This window comes from Ovis aries, chromosome 1 (assembly GCF_016772045.2).
Source record: "Ovis aries strain OAR_USU_Benz2616 breed Rambouillet chromosome 1, ARS-UI_Ramb_v3.0, whole genome shotgun sequence".
NCBI classification, from domain to species: domain Eukaryota; kingdom Metazoa; phylum Chordata; class Mammalia; order Artiodactyla; family Bovidae; genus Ovis; species Ovis aries.
The window spans coordinates 250,078,667-250,096,559 of record NC_056054.1 but is presented as its reverse complement, the minus strand read 5'-3'; the positions used below and the strand labels follow the sequence as shown (position 1 = coordinate 250,096,559).

At 41.3% G+C, this 17,893-nt stretch overlaps 1 protein-coding gene and 1 long non-coding RNA gene across 3 annotated transcripts in view; one reads left to right on the top strand and one right to left on the bottom strand.

The window, feature by feature from the left end:
• NMNAT3 (nicotinamide nucleotide adenylyltransferase 3) overlaps window positions 1–17,893 on the bottom strand; it is a 123,498-nt gene that overhangs the window by 39,473 nt on the left and 66,132 nt on the right. The gene's annotated exons all lie outside the window — the stretch shown is intronic.
• LOC121817255 (uncharacterized) overlaps window positions 1–17,893 on the top strand; it is a 98,730-nt gene that overhangs the window by 67,994 nt on the left and 12,843 nt on the right. Inside the window, exon 6 of the long non-coding RNA XR_006057085.2 lies at window positions 1–17,893. This exon is cut by the window's left edge and continues 25,676 nt beyond it. This is a non-coding gene — a long non-coding RNA (uncharacterized LOC121817255).

Genomic DNA, 17,893 nt, shown 5'->3' with positions numbered 1-17,893 from the left:
CATTTTTCTTAAAAAGTTTTTAATTTCTATTTCCAGTGCTATTTAGATTAGTGTTTCTGTAGCTCTTCCGTGTAATGGTTAATAGGCACCAGCTGCCCCAAAGAAAAAGGGTTCAGTGATCCAATAGGCTTAGGAAACCCTAGGGGAAGACAAAGTGAAACAGGTTTTTACTGCAGATTACAGATCCTCTGAGAAACCCTAACATGTGGATGTGCAGAGTAACTCCAAGAAGGGGATGGAAATCTTAGGGTTTGCCAAGCTCATTTAGCTTTCATGGAATGTTCTATTGGATGAGCACTGAGAAGGCCACTAGTAGTCAAACACTCAGTTTAACCCACTGGCAAACTATTTCAGGGGAATTATGCTTAGATGTACTGCCCTTAAGACCCAGTCCTAGGAAAGTGTATCACAACTGGGAGTGTATATGAGATCACATGAGCAGCCCCCTCAAACACAAACCTCTCACTTGATGTTCAAATTCAAGCACTGATCTCAACTAAGGGAATCATAGTCGACTTGCTCATCACCAACACTCACTGCCACCAACCTCATATAATGACTAGCACTTCTGATCAACACCACGACTTCTACCACTCCCAACACATTGAAAGGGCCACCAACAGTCTACAAAAACCAACAGGAGCCAATCAAATGTGATATTATTACAATTATTTTGGTTTCAAGTAATAAAATTCTTTTTCCTATATGACATTTGTTTAGTTATCTGGATAATGCTTTCAATATAATTACTGGCTTCCTTAGTAATTTTACATCTTTTAGCTTTTTATTTCAAAATAGTTTTAGACATAACAAAGATAGTACAAAGACTTCCCAGACATTCTTCACTCAAATTCTGCCAATGTTAACATCTTATATAAGCATGGTACAGGGATCTAAACCAGGAAGTTAATATTAACTCTATTCACTAATCTACAGGCCATGTTTATACTTCCCCTCTATTGTGCCACAGTTGCATTTTTCTAATGTAGGGTCTGATTCAGGATTTCATGTTGTGTGTGACTGTCCTGTCTCCTTGGTCTCCTCTAATTAGGGACACTTCCTCAGTCTTTCATGAAAAGATGTGAACAGGTTTTTTGTAGAACATCCCTCAATTTGGGATCGTCTGCTATTTTCTTATGAGAAGACTGAGTTTATGCACCTTGTTGTTCGTTGTTTAGTCGCTAAGTCATGTCTGCCTTTTTGTGACCCCATGCACTGCAGCACACCAGGATTCCCGTCTCTTCACTATCTCCCAGAGCTTGCTCAAGCTATCCAGTGAGTCAGTGATGCCACCCAACCATCTCATCCTCTGTTGCTTCCTTCTCTTCCTGCCCTCAATCTTTCCCAGCTTCAGGGTCTTTTCCAGGGAGTCAGCTCTTCCAATCAGGTGGCCAAAGTATTGGGGCTTCAGCTTCAGCATCAGTCCTTCCAATGAATATTCAGGACTGATTTCCTTTAGGATTGACTAGTTTGATCTCCTTACTGTCCAAGAGACTCTCCAGAGTTTTCTCCAACACCGCAGTTCAAAAGTGTCAATTCTTCGGTGCTCTGCCTTTTTTAGGGTCCAACTCTCGCATCCATACACGACACGACTACTAAGTTTGTCATACTTTTGTTCCAAGGAGCAAGTGTCTTTTAATTTCATGGCTGTAGTCACTGTATGAAGTGATTTTGGAGCCCAAGAAAATAAAATCTGCCACTGGAAGGACTGATGCTAAAGCTGAAACTCCAATACTTTGGCTACCTCGTGTGAAGAGTTGGCTCATTGGAAGAGATTCTGATGCTGGGAGGGATTGGGGGCAGGAGGAGAAAGGGACAACAGAGGATGAGATGGCTGGATGGCATCACGGACTCGATGGACATGAGTCTGGGTGAACTCCGGGGGTTGGTGATGGACAGGGAGGCCTGGGGTGCTGTGGTTCATGGGGTCACAAAGAGCTGGACACAACTGAGCGACTGAACTGAACTGAACTGAACACTGTTTTCACTTTTCCCCATCTATTTGCCATGAAGTGATGAGACCAGATGCCATGATATTTGTTTTTTGAACACTGAGTTTTAAACCAGCTTATTCACTCTCCCCTTTCACGGAATCTTAGGTAAGAATGTCTCAGAGATGACGCTGTACCCTTCTCAGTGCATAATATCTGGGGTACATGATGTTGATCTGTTTTGATTCTGGTGCTAATATTACCTTTAATACTTGGTTGAGGTGGTGTCCGCCAGATTTCTGCATTGTAAAGTTCTTACTTTCTCCTATATATCTGTAATTAATAAAGATCTTGTGGGAAAATGCTTTAAGACTATGCAAATATCATACTCTTGCCCACTAATTCTAGCATTCATTGAGTATTTTGGTGTGTATTACTCATTACTATGATGTTGGCTAAATAGTGATTTTCTATTTCCAACATTCTTTATTAATTACAATTCAACTGGAAGGAAGAAATATTGCCTTTCCTGCACTTATGTACTCATTTGATCACTTATTTCTATCAATATGGACTCATGAATACTTTTATTCTATGGGATGGAATCCACTATCATTATTTATTTTGTTCCATAGATTATCCCAGATTTGTCCAATGGAATCTGCTTTAAATTGGCTTTTTTTTTTCTGACACACTCCCAAGCTAGGCTTTAGCAATACATGAACCGTGAACTTCCAGATGTTCAAGCTGGTTTTAGAAAAGGCAGAGGAACCAGAGATCAAATTGCCAACATTTTCTGAATCATCAAAAAAGCAAGAGAGTTCCAGAAAAACATCTATTTCTGCTTTATTGACTATGCCTAAGCCCTTGACTGTGTTGATCACAATAAACTGTGGAAAATTCTGAAAGAGATGGGAATACCACACCACCTTACCTGCTTCTTGAGAAATCTATATGCAGGTCAGGAAGCAACAGTTAGAACTGGACATGAAACAACAGACTGGTTCCAAATAGGAAAAGGAGTAAGTCAAGGCTGTATACTGTCACCCTGCTTATTTAACTTCTATGCAGAGTACATCATGAGAAATGCTGGGCTGGAAGAAGCACAAGCTGGAATCAAGATTGCCGGGAGAAATATCAATAACCTTAGATATGCAGATGACACCACCCTTATGGCAGAAAGTGAAGAAGAACTAAAGAGCCTCTTGATGAAAGTGAAAGAGGAGAGTGAAAAAGTTGGCTTAAAGCTCAACATTCAAGAAACGAAGATCATGGCATCTGGTCCCATCACTTCATGGGAAATAGATGGGGAAACAGTGGAAACAGTGTCAGACTTTATTTTGGGGGGCTCCAAAATCACTGCAGATGGTGACTGCAGCCATGAAATTAAAAGACGCTTACTCCTTGGAAGAAAAGTTATGACCAACCTAGATAGCATATTCAAAAGCAGAGACATTACTTTGCCAACAAAGGTCCGTCTAGTCAAGGCCTATGGTTTTCCCAGTGGTCATGTATGGATGTGAGAGTTGGACTATAAAGAAAGCTGAGCGCCAAAGAATTGATGCTTTTGAACTGTGGTGTTGGAGAAGACTCTTGAGAGTCCCTTGGACTGCAAGGAGATCCAACCAGTCCATCCTAAAGGAGATCAGTCCTGGATGTTCATAGGAAGGACTGATGCTGAAGCTGAAACTCTAATACTTTGGCCACCTGATGCGAAGAGGTGACTCATTTGAAAAGACCCTGATGCTGGGAAAAATTGAGGGCAGGAGGAGAAGGGGACGATAGAGGATGAGATGGTTGGATGGCATCACCGACTCAATGGACATGGGTTTGGGTAAACTCTGGGAGTTGGTGATGGACAGGGAGGCCTGACGTGCTGCAGTTCATGGGGTCACAAATAGTCAGACACAACTGAGCGACTGAACTGAACTGAACTGACACACTCCCATCATTTGTTAAGTGTTCCCTTGCTTTCTGGCACCACAAGATATTCAGGCTTGTTTTGTACTTTCTCTGTCTCAACTCTGGAATCATTTTTCCAAGAAGCTCTGATTTTTTTAAACTGGAGAATGACACATAGAAACCTAGAAGGCTAGCTGTGCTCATTGCTACTGGAGACTTGTGGTTTCCAGGAACCTCTCAGACGACACTAGAAATCACACACACACATATGTACACACACCTCACCATATTTATTTCGATCACCATCCATCTGGATATATTAAAAGCCATGAGATTATACTGAATCCTCCCATTCTAATCCAACACCACAGAGTTCATTCTAGCCTTCCTCTCCTTTCTTTATTTGCAATTCCTTTCTTTAATACTGAGATACGTGGCTCTGTCCCCACAATAATTTACTCATTTGCTTGATCCTAGTATTTGTGTGTGCATGTGCGCTAAGTTGCTTCAGTCGTGTCTGAATCTTTGTGACCCCATGAACTGTAGCCTGCCAGGCTCCTCTGTCCATGGGCTTCTCTAGGCAAGAATATTGGAGTGGGTTGTCCTCCTCCAGGGGATCTTCCCGACCCAAGGATCGAACCCACAATTCTTACTCCTCTGAATTGGCAGGGGGGTTCTTTATCACTAGCGCCACCTGGGAAGCCCCTTAGTATTTACAGTTTCAAAACTGTTTACCTATACTCTTGTGGAAAACACATTTTCTAACTAGATAACAATATTTATGTATACTTTTTTTTTTTTTGTCCTTAGCATTGCAATGTCTAGTCACAATGATGTTTTCCAAGTTATTGAGGTTGGTTCTTTCCTTTCCCATTGGCTTCATTGAGGCTATGTATTCATTTAGTGGAGAAGGAAACGCCAACATGACACAGGAGCCTAGCAGGCTACAGCCCATAGGGTCACAAAAGAGTCCAACACAAATTAGCGACTAAACAACAAATTTGTTTATAATAGAGAGAGGCTCATTTGTTACTGCCTGTTTTACACTTTTAGGTTCCCCTCACATCCTGGTTGACCTTCATCACATATTGTTTTTGGAGTATGAGGTTTCATGGTTCTAAGAATCAGACTGAAAACAGACGCATACACTCAGAGAAGGTGGTCTCTTCCCTCATCCTATTTTCTACTCTATTCCCACCCCGTATTCTTTCCACTCTGGTCCCATTTAGCCACTAGAAGGAACCAACATCATTAGCTTATAAAATCCATTCTTAAATGATTTTGTCCTCTCAAGATTTATTTCCCCTGTAATTATCAGTAACTCATCAATCTCCCCAAGGTCAAACTCTTTCCCAACAACCTCATTTTTAGGAGTATTTATACAGACACATCTTTTCAATGCGTTTTAATTAATGCCCTTTGTGCTGCTGGGAGTGGTACTTTGGTGTCTGTTTTATCTGATGTTGGCCTGGATTTTCTGAATGCTCTTGCATGAGTTCTCTTTACGATCTGCTTAAAAAAGCTGCCAAATGCTGGTGCCCGATTCTCAATGATCTTCACTTCCCATTTAGAAGACAGAGATGGCTGCAGGTCCTGGCGCATTAACCCTGGAGCCGTCTCTTCAGGGAGTTGGAAGTTTGACCTGTGGCTGGTGTGGCAGTGGCAGCAGCAGATAAGAGACAGCATGGTTTGTCAGGAGATGGGGACCCCTGTGGACAGACGACAAGAGCACTGGCTATGCATTCTAAGAGTCTGGGGCTTTGTCTTTTACTTATTGGGCAGGTCACATGTAAAATGTGTCACCTCTCCAGATTTCAAGCTTCCTTATAGCTGTAAAATGGGAATCTAAACACTCTACAGGACTGTTTTGAGGATGACATTATTCTGTTTGGAAACCCTGGGCATGGAAGAGGTCTATTGAAGGACGCTGTCACTTCCTCACTTCATCCTTTCATCCACAAACTATGTTGCTTCAATCTTTGTTGTTTTTTTAAATTATGCTTTTTGAGATAATTGTAGATTTATAAGTAGTTGTAAGAAATAATGTGGAACAGTCCCATGTGCCCTTCACCGTTTCCCCAGTGATGACATCTTCCAGTATGACACTTCCTATCACACCCAGGACGTTGGGACTGACAGAATGCACTGACCCCATTCAGATTTCACCAGCTCCACACTCACTCAGCTGCTCATTTCCTCTCGTCTGTAGGTTTTGTGTGTCCACCGTCAACAGCAAACTACATCATAGCTCCCTCACCCTCAGGAACTCTGCGTTGTGCTTTTATCACCATTCCCACCTCCCTCCCGCTGCCCCCAAGCCCTCACGCTAACCCCTGGTAATCACGAGTCCATTCTCATTTATATAATTTTGCCATTTCAAGGATATCATATAAATGGGATCATTTAATATGCAACCTTTTAGGATTGGCTTTTTCCACTCAATAATACTGCCTGGAGTTGACCTAGCAGAAGCCTGAAACTACGCTAGTATGGAATTTGGGACAGACTTAGTTTTTGCACATAACCTTGTACAATCTTGCAACAGAAGCAAGCCACACAAGATATATACCTGGACTCTCCTGTATTATACAATTTTTCTTGTTCTGAATATCCATGATGCTACAGCTGACAAAAACAAAATTGGTATTTCAGACATTTTCTTAAGTCTTTTAAGCTAAAATCACATGCAAGAATAGCCTTTGCAGCTACTAATTTTGATCCCTTTTAGACTGGTATGAAAGTCTGTGTTGAAGCAGCAAACCAATGAAGGCTGCCTTTTGGATATTATGTTTCATCTCTAGTTAAACACTTCCCTGCTATATTCATTTATCATGGTCTTGTGCTCAGCCACTAAGTCGTGACCAACTCTTTGCAATCCCATGAACTGTAGCCACCAGGTTCCTCTGTTCATGGGATTCTCCAGGCAAGAATACTGGAGGTTGCCATTCCCTTCTCTAGCAGATCTTCCTGACCCAGGGACTGAACCCACGTCTCCTGAACTGGCAGGTGGATTCTTTACCACTGAGCCACCCGGGACGTCATATTCATTTATATCATCTAATATGTGACACACCGTTGTCGTATGCATAATTTTGTGACCTTTTGCCTATTTCCTTATTGGACTGTTCGTGTTTTTATTGAATTTTGAGAATTCCTTTTTTTAAAGTGGGGTAAAATTGTGATATAACATCATCAAAGTCGTTGTGCAAATAGAGTTTGTTTCTTCTTATACTAAGTCTGTTCTATGATCTGGATGCATCCCAGTTTAAGTGTCTGCCCCTTGAAAGATACTTGGAGCGTCTCCAGTTTTTAATACATGAAGCTGTAACGAACGTTTGAGTACAGGTTTTGTGCAAACGTAAGTTTTCATTTCCCTGGGATAAATGCCCATGAGTGCAATTGCTGGGGTATGTGGTAGCTGCACTTTAGTTTCACAGGAAACTGCCAAACTGTTTCCAGAGCGGTTGAGCCATTTTACGTTCCCAACAGCATTTACGAATGGTCTTGTTCTCTGCATTCTTTCAAGCATTTAGTGTCGTCACTCTTTTTTTATTTTAGCTATTTTGATAGGTGTATGATAATACCCTTTTATGTTTATAAAGAAGTTACATTTCCCTAATGACTAATGTTGCCAAACACCTTTTCATGTGTTTATTTGCCATCCGTATATCCTCTTCAGTGAAACATGCCTTTGTGTCTTTGGCCCATTTCCTTATTAGGTTGTTTGTGTTTTTATTAAATTTTTAGAATTCTTTTTTTTAAAAGTGAGTTGAAATTGGTATATAACATTATATTAGTCTCAAGTGTACAACATAATAATTCGGTATTTATATACACTACAAAATGATCACCACAATAAGTCTAGTTACCATCCATCATACAATTGGCCCCCTTCCCCATTTAGCAGCCCCTTCAAACCCCTTCCCCCCAGTAACCACTAATCTGCTCTCTGTATCTATGAATTTGTTTTTGTCTGTTCCTTTGTTTTGTTTTTATAGATTGCACACATAAGTAAAATCATATGGTATTTGTCTTTCTCTGTCTGACTTATTTCATTTAGCATGATACCCTCTAAGTTTATCCATGTTGTTGCAGGTGACAAGATTTTCTTTTTTACAGCTCAGTAATATTCCAACATGTATACATACTATCTCTTTTATATCCATTTACCTATAGATGAGCACTTAGGTTATACCCATATCTTGACTATTGTAAATAATGCTGCAATGAGCATGTATCTTTTAAAATCAGTGTTTTCATGTTCTTTGGAGAAATACCCAGAAGTGGAATAGCTGGGTCACATGATAACTCTATTTTTAGTCTTCTGAGGAACCTCCATACTTTTTTTAAATAGTGACTGCACCAATTTACATTCCCACCAACAGGGTATTGGGGTGAGATTCTTTATATATTCTGGACACTAGTTTTTTGTTGGCTTTGTGGTTTGCAATTTCAACTCCTTTTGAAGAATCAAGCAGCAAAAAATTAAACAAAAAATATTGATTTGTTTTACTTTTCTACCTGTTTGGGGAAAGGAGAAGAGTGTGGGGAATAAGGGGGAAAGTGGGAGGCATTTCATGGCTTATGAGGATATGAGCAATGGCTCCCATTTTTCACAGCATGTCCACATGAACTGCAGTGAGGCAGATGGAAACCAGAATGCGGGGAATCAGGCAGTGTCTGAGGTCCTCGATATGAAGCACACTCACAGGTAAGGCTATGTTCACTCCCTATCCTGGCACAACCGAGTCTGGTGCGAGAGTACCTGCTGTGGAAACTGCCCACTTAGAGACTCTTTCAGGATCTGTTTCCTTCTATGTCCCAAGGTAGACACAGAAGGGAAAAGGAAAATGCTGATTTGTTATTAAATCAGAAAAGCATCTCCTCTCAAAAGAATGTGAAACCCTTAAAGCCTCACAAGACAAGGAACAAATTATCCTGGTTCCAAACAATTGCTGGAGTAATTCAACATTCTTAAATCTATCTTCTCCAGAAAAATCTCTTAAATTAGAAATGTGAAAATGAAGAGTTTTTCAGACCAGGCTGGAGGACTGCCCATGAATATATATTAAACTCACTCTATCTGATTAATAAATGTCCATGTGAGCCCAAGATTAAGATAACATGCTGAGCTTATATAATATTTACTCACTCTCTGATAATATCTCCAAAAGCCCAGAAGACCCAGATCTGGGGTTGCCGCTGCCTTAAATAGAATTATTATAGCTTAATTTCCCTCTTTATCTCAGATTGCAATGTACCAGTGTATCATGGTGCATTTAATTCTCTCTCTATTCATTGTGTAGTAGAGGACCAACATTAAAGCCACAGGGGTAGCACATTGGACACTGACCAGACATTTTTATTTAACACAGAAAAATGCTGTTGTAAATGATACTGAAATAAATATGCTCTGATTTAAAATGCAAGTTCCTGAAAGGAAATCTTGCGAGCCATAAAATACCGTTCCCCTCCTCAAGGTTGTCCAAAGGGAAAAAAGTCAGACAAGGCTTTCAACCGGGTTGTTATCTTTATGATGCAATTTAATCTGGGATGCTACAAACACGCGGGGCAGGATCGTTTAGCAATAACATCATAAAATACCAAGAAGGGGCTAAAGAAAACAGGAGAAGCTGTATTGCAGTTTTCTCACTTTCACGCAAAGATGTGAGAATATTATGTTAACCTGTCTGGTGACCACAGGGAACTGCTCTGAGCCTGCACTGGGTGGGGCCTGCTCCGATGCAAGTGGAGAGACCAAATGTATTGGGTTTGTCATGTGGGTTAGACCCAACATGTGTGTCATCTCATTTAGGCCTTTTGATAAATAACTTTAGAGATTAGGAGATAGTTTCCTCATTTATCCGTTTATTCATGTAATTAACTAGTAAACTGTTTTATATCAATTTATATTCAGGAACTGTTACTTTATTCAATAAGTTATAATGTTTATTTTTATGCTCAAATTATCCTGTATTTTATCAGTGGGAATCCCTTCAAGCTGGCTCCTGTGTGCCATGGACATTTAGACATGTCCCCATTATTGAAGTACTTTCATATTTTCTGGCACCACAAGATGTTCCAAGTTCAACATCTTCCTTGCCCCAGCCCAGAACTGACCATTTTACCAAGGAGAGCTTTTCATACAGAATAGTATTTAGAAACCAAGATTAGAAATGTTAGATGGTACTATTGCTACTGGAGTATAATTATTTCTAGACCCTCTCAGCAGATAGGAATAAGCTAGACGGTAAAGCATCTGCCTGCAATGCGGGAGACCTGGGTTCGATTCCTGGGTTGGGAAGATCCCCTGGAGAAGGAAATGGCAATCCACTCCAGCACTCTTGCCTGGAAAATCCCATGGACGGAGGAGCCTGATAGGCCACAGTCCATGGGGTCACAAAGAGTCGGACACGACTAATGAATGACCTCCTCCTCCTGTACAGATGTCTATGTATGTGTGTCTGTATGCATACTGACAAGACATATCTGTTTATCTCTCTAATCTAGTTTACCTATCTATCCACGAGTTCACATTAATACCTTCAATTGCAATACCACACCAGGAGGGTATTTCTAAGTTCCCTCTGTTTTATCTGTAACTCCATTGTTCAAGAATGAGAAGCCTGACTTTCATTATCCATAAGATATTTAATTATTGCTTAATCCTAGGATACCCAGGATTGGGCTTCCCTCACAACTCAGTTGGTAAAGAATCTGCCTGCAACGCAGGAGACCTGGGTTCAATCCCTGAGTCGGGAAGATTCCCTGGAGAAAGAAATGACAACCCACTCCAGTATTCTTGCCCGGAGAATCCCATGGACAGAGGAGCCTGGCAGGCTACAGCCCATGGGGTTGCAAGAGTCGGATACAACTTAGTGGCTAAACCACCACCAGGATACCTAGAAAAGAGTTTCAGATTGTTAGCCCATGACTCAGGGAAAAAGAAATCTACTTATTAGAGTTGAATATTTGTTTACAGTTGATTTTGTGATCCCAAGCAATGTGGCAACCGACCATCTTTTAAACATAAAGTTCATATTTGCAGCTTTTCTTGAGAAATCAGAAGGTATGGCTCTCCCCACCTTTGGACAGGGCATGAGTGCTTTCCCAGGGTTTGCTGTCTCCCCTACAAATAATCCCTTCTTGCTCTTGTACATTCAAACCCCACTTCACCTGGACCTCTGCCATTTCCTGGAAGGACCTTCTCCACCACTGCCTCCTTTTCCTCTCTCTCATTCCCTCCATTCTGGTGGTCAATGCTGCCACTCCAATAAAAGCATTTCACAAAGAACTGGCTCCATGCTGCTAACCCAATATACATGATTTTTCAGCTTTGTTTAACTTGACCCCTTAGTAGCACTGACATGGGATGCCCCATCTTTCCTGTGACAAAACTGCTCTGGTTCCTTCCCACTTGGTGGCCTCCTCACCCTTCTGCACAAGCTCACCCTCCTTTGTTCATTTCAGCTCAATTCAGTCACTTAGTTGTGTCTGACTCTTTGTGACCCCATGGACTGCAGCACGCCAGGCCTCCCTGTCCATCACCACCTCCTGGAGTCTACTCAAACTTATATCCATAGAGTCAGTGATGCCATCCAACCATCTCATCCTTTGTTGTCCCCTTCTCCTCCTGCCTTCAATCTTTCCCAGCATCAGGGTCTTTTCCAGTGAGTCAGTTCTTGGCATCAGGTGGCCAAAGTATTGGAGTTTCAGCTTCAATATCAGTCCTTCCAATGAATATTCAGGACTGATTTCTTTTAGGATGGACTGGTTGGATCTCCCCGCAGTCCAAGGGACTCTCAAAGAGTTTTCTTCAACACCACAGTTCAAAAGCATCAATTCTTCGGCACTCAGCTTTCTTTATAGTCCAACTTGCACATCCATACTTGACTATTGGAAAAATCATAGCTTTGACTAGATGGACCTTGGTTGGCAAAGTAATGTCTTTATTTTTTAATATGCTGTCTAGGTTGATCATAGCTTTTCTTCCAAGGAGCAAGCATGTTTCCATTTCATGGCTGCAGTTACCAGCTGCAGTGATTTTGGAGCCCAAGAAAACAAAGTCTGTCACTGTTTCCATTGTTTCCCCATCTATTTGCCATGAAGTGATGGGACCAGATGCCATGATCTTCGTTTTCTGAATGTTTAGCTTTAAGCCAACTTTTTCACTTTCATCAAGAGGCTGTTCATCTTTGCTTTCTGCCATAAAGGTGGTGTCATCTGCATATCTGAGGTTATTGATATTTTTCCCGGCAATCTTGATTCCAGCTTGTGCTTCATCCAGCCTGGCATTTTGCGTGATGTACTCTGCATATAAGTTAAATAAGCAGGGTGACAACATGTAGCCTTGATGTACTCCTTCCCTGATTTGGAACCAGTCTGTTGTTCCATGTCCAGTTCTAACTGTTGCTTCTTGACCTGCATACAGATTTCTCAGGAGGCAGGTAAGGTGCTGTGGTATTCCCATAGCTTTAAGAATTTTCCAGTTTGTTGTGATCCACACAGTCAAGGGCTTTGGCATAGTCAATAAAGCAGAAGTAGATTTTTTTTTTTCCTGGAATTCTCTTGCTTTTCAATGATCCAGTGGATGTTGGCAATTTGACCTCTGGTTCCTATGCCCTCCTTTGTGGGGCTGCTAAATGTTGTGGCTCCCTGGAGCTTACGCCTCCTATGGCTCTCTCTGTGATCTCACTTACCCCAATGGGTATCTTCATTTATAACATACAGGGAACTTGCAAACGTCCATCTCCAGGCCTGTCTTCTCTGAGTTCTAGCCACTGCCTTCTCTCAGATGTTTCACAAGTCTCTCAAAGTCAACAGATATAAAGCTGAACTTGTTCCCCCCCAAGTCTGCTCTACCTCCAGACTCTTTCTGCTGTGGTGGCTCTTTCTCTATCCCCCAGACCCAATCCATTAAGAGGTCAGCCTCAGTCTCTAATGATCTTCCTCATCTGCCAACTTCTTTTCATTGCCATGTCACCCTCTCATCCAAAGTATTGCTCCGATGGCCCCTTAACTGGCTCCCCTCCCTTCCCTAACTCTACAGTGTTAGTATATTGTGTGTGTGTGTGTGTGGGGGGGGTGGCAGACAGAAAGAGGAGGGAGGGAAAGGCAGATTTTCTCACAGCTCTTAGGATGAAAAGAAGACTGCTTAACAATGGCCTGCAAGGCTCTCATAGTTTCCTAACCTCCTACAGCACTCCCCGCTGTTCTTGCTTCTCAGTTATTGCATCTGTTCATCCCTCAGTGGGCAGCCATGTCCTCTTCCCCATGGGGCATTTATACATGGGCTTTCTTGGTCAAAGAATGCTCTTTTCCTGTATCCCCTAACCCCGGCCAACTCACTTTCAACCTAAAATGTGCCTCACTAATTCTTCTCTAGCTCAGTCCTTTGATTTTCAGAAACACTTTCCCTGGACTTGCTGTCTGTGTCTAGCTGCCTCCCTGTTCACACTGATAGCATTAGGAATTTGGCTCAAAGGCATTTTCACCTCTGTGGGATCTGATTAACACCTGCCTTCCTGTTACAGACTGAATACCTCTGGTCCCCTCCCTAATTCATATTTGGGACCCTACTCTCTGATGTGATGGTATTAGGAGATGAGGCCTTTGTGAGGTGCCTGGGATTAGTCAGGGTCATGAGGGAGGGGCCCTCATGACTGGGATTCATGCCCCTATAAGAGTCCTGAAAGAGCTTGCTTTCTCTCTCTGCTCTCTTCCATATGAGGACATGATGAGAAGTTGGAGTCTGCAATTTTGAAGAGGGCTCTCAGCAGGATCCAATCATGCTAGCACCTTGATCTCAGATTTCCAGCCTCCAGACTGTCAGAAGTAAATTTCTCTTGTTTACAAGCCACCCAGTCATGGCATTCTTGCTTATAACAGCCTAAACTGACCAACACACTCCCCCAGGGGCACAGGGTCCACTCTTGTTATCTCTGCTCTTGCACAGTTCCCAGCAAGATATGTGCTCAAGAAGCTTGTTGAGTAAATGGAGACAACATGATGTGGTGGCTACAAGTATAGACTCTGGGGAAGACTGGCTCTACCCTGTGTGTGATGTCAGGCAAGTCACTCAAATTCTCGGAGCCTCAGTTTCCCCATCTGTTAAACAGGGAGAGTGATAGCACTCACCTCATAGGGCTGTTAAGAAGATTCAGTGATAGTTTGTTTAAATGTAATGCATTCAGAATATTACCTGACAAATAGTAAGGATGATATGTGTTTGTTAAACATGTAAAATGAACAGGTACTAAATAGTCATTGAGTGAATAAGTATTAATGAACCAGACAGAAAATATGATTTTTAAAAAGAAATACAAGTGGGCTATTACTCACATATAGGCCAATGGCCAGATCGTGTTGACTAGATATAACAAACTAAGTAACAGAAAACAAGATTTAAATTTAATTCAACCTGCATTAGTAAGTCTGTGACTACATGTTGGGAAAACAACTTCTTACAACTGGGAATACATCCAGCATCTTAAGAGAAATGGGGACTCAAATTCTTAATATATTCAATGAAAGCTTTAGGTATGTCTGATGCTATTGACTAGTCATATGTAGGGCTGAATTATTTCTGTCAAAAAATCAGCAAAACAAGAATAAAACTCCCAAATGAACTTTTTATAAACCACCCACAGCTACCACACAAATTCATCCATCAAAGGTTTGAGAATCTTCTTTGAGAGGTCCCCATGCAGCACCTAGTACAAGGCAAGAAAGCACCATGACTAGAAGACAACACTATAAAACACAGAAATCACACATTCCTACCAGCCCTTATCATATTCTTGAACATTCTTTCAAGTAAAGGAATATTAAAAAAAATATCTGGTTCCTCATTTCTTCCTTTGAGCATGTATGACTTTGTCAGGGTATTAACAATGAAAACCTTCAGGTCTAGTTTTCATCCAACATATAATTTTTTTCACTATAAAGGGGAGTATTATCATAGGACTAAAGACAGTTAAAAAGTTTTTGATATAGTGTTTCTGTCAGTTTTTAAGGTTTTGTTGTTGCTTTGGAAGAAAAAAAAAAGGCAGGACAGTTATGGTATTAAGAAAGGGTGCTTGGCAAAGGGGAAAGAGCTCAAAACAACAAAGTAATTAGAGCTACTGCAGCAAACTAGGAAGACACTATTAGTTTCTACTTAAAGGTACTACATAAATTGCTTTAGCTTGTTTAGTTCAATTTATATGCACACAATATCAAATTTAAATTGTGAGTTGTTTCAGTGAAAATGCACCAACAGAAGGGAGATTTCATTTTCTTCATGAAAAAAGAAAGTCAGCTGTGAGGCCAGATTTTCATCCAGCCTTAATTGTGAGCTGATTCTGATTGAGAGAAAAGGCTCTGTTTAAATATTTGTCCCAGGAGAGACAAAGGGTTGGGTGAAGACTTGGTGCACAGTTCTGCTGGCTCTGGGAGGCTGCAGCCAGCAACTGGGGCTGTGGGTCAGGGAAACTGAAGCCAAGCTGTGCAGAAAAGAAATTCATACCACACACCAAGACCTGGTGCTCCCTACCTTACCAGCCTCCTCTCCCTCCCGTGTGCTGGAACAAGACTCTCTTCCACCCCCACATTTCACCTGTGCGGCTTTCTCTGCAGACAGCGCCCGCTAAACAGCGCTTGCCTAAGTCTCTTATGTTCTTTAAGCCTTTGGTGTCACCTCTTTCAAAAAGCTTTCTCCAACCCCCAGGTGGGAGACATCTCTCCTCTGCACCTAGTGCCACAATCATGTATTTCTCATCACTTATGCTGTGTATCCAGTTTGGGCAGGAGATGCAATTTAATCAATTCTATTTCCAGCAACAGTGCCTGGCATGAAGAAGACACAGCAGGTATCTGAATAATGTTGAAAGATGTCAACCTGCTGGGTAACACGCAAAGACACAGCCAGCAGAATCCATTCTGGATTTTCAATAATGACTGGGTACCTTCTATGGAGGAATGATTGACAATAAAGGCAAAAAGATGCTTGAGGTCCTACGTGAGGCCCCTCTACCTATTAACACCTTAAATAATAGGGTTCAAGCCAGTCTAATTTGTCTCCCACCCACTTCCCTGTTTTGGGTCATGCTTCTGGTAAGGTCTTATTTAAACATTTTTTTATTGAACATAAGGTCACAAAGATTTTCTATGTTTTCTTCTAGTTTTAGGTTTTTACATTAAAGTTTATGATACATTTTGAGTTAGCTTTTGTATATGTACAGGCTTTGGGTTGAGTGTTTTCTCTCAGGCAAGTGTGATGGAAGAATATTCAGTAGTTCCACACCTATTGGTGAAGGTGAAAGAGGAGAGTGAAAAACCTGGCTTAAAACCCAACTTTAAAAAAATAAAGATCATGGCATCTGGTCCTATCACTTCATGGCAAATAGATGGGGAAAAAGTGGAAACAGTGGCAGACTTCCTTGGCTGCAAAATCACTGTGGACGGTGACTGCAGCCACGAAATTAAAAAGTGTTTGCTCCTTGGAAGAAAAGCTATCACAAGCTTACACAGCGTTTTGCCAAGAAAGGTCTCTATAGCCAAAGCTATGCTTTTTCCAGTAGTCATGTATAGATATAAGAGTGGGATCATAAAGAAGGCTGAGTGCTGAACAATGATGCTTTTGAACTGTGGTGCTGGAGAAGACTCTTGAGAGTCCCTTGGATAGCAAGGAGATCAAACCAGTCAGTCCTGAAGGGAAATTAACCCTGAATATTTATTGGAAGGACTGATGCTGAAGCTGAGCTCCAATACTCTGGCCAGCTGATGAAAAGAGCCGACTTATTGGAAAAGACCCTGATGCTGGGAAAGACTGAGGACAAAAGAAGGGGGTGACAGAGGATGAGATGGTTGGATGGCATCACTGACTTAATGGACATGAGTTTGAGCAAACTCAGGGAGATAGTGGAGGACAGGGAAGCCTGGCATGCTGCAGTCTATGTGGTTACAGAGAATCGGACATAACTTAGTGACTGAACAATTTTTTGAAAAGATTATTCTTTCTCTCTTGCATTGTCCTTTGCAACTTTGTCAAAAAATCAATTGTCTATGTCAGCGGAGAGAAAAATTTGGTGTTCTCTATTCTGTTACATCGATCTATTTTCACACCAATACCCCGCTGTAACAAGTACTGTGACTTTAGTCTTAAAATCCAGTAATTTAATCTCCCAACTTTGTCCTTCTTTTAAAAAATTACTTTGGTGCATTTCCATATTAATTTTACAATTGGCTTATCATTTTTTACCAAGAAAAGCTTACTGGGGTTGAGTTGAATCTATAGGTAAATTTGGAGAGAATTGAAATTTTAACACTGTTGAGTTTTCCAACCCACAAGAACAAGGCATGTCTCTCTATTTTAGTAAGGTTGTCTTTATCTCAACAATGTTTTGTTGCTTTTAGCATGTAGGTCTTGTACACTTTTGCTGGATTTATCTCTATTTATTTTTTCTATGCTATTGTAAATGGTATTATTTAAAATTTTTAACATGATTCTTTGCTGTGTGTATATAGAAATGCAACTGATTTTTATATATTGATCTTATATCTAGCAACACTGGCTTCCCTGGTGGCACAGGTGGTAAAGAATCTGCCTGCAATGCAGAAGACCCAGGTTCAATCCCTGGGTCAGGAAGATCCCTGGAAAAGGGAATGGCAACCCACTCCAGTATTCTTGCCTCTTCTTCATATCTTCTGCTTCTGTTAGGTCCCTACCATTTCTGTCCTTTATTGAGCCCATCTTTGCATGAAATGTTCCCTTGGTATCTCTAATTTTCTTGAAGAGATCTCTGCTGAAGAAGAGGTGGCAAAACTACACAGAAGAACTGTACAAAAAAAGATCTTCATGACCCAGATAATCACGATGGTGTGATCACTCACCTAGAGCCAGACATCCTGGAGTGTGAAGTCAAGTGGGCCTTAGGAAGCATCCCTACGAACAAAGCTAGTGGAGGTGATGGAATTCCAGTTGAGCTATTTCAAATCCTGAAAAACGATGCTGTGTAAGTGCTGCACTCAATATGCCAGCAAATTTGGAAAACTCAGCAGTGGCCACAGGACTGGAAAAG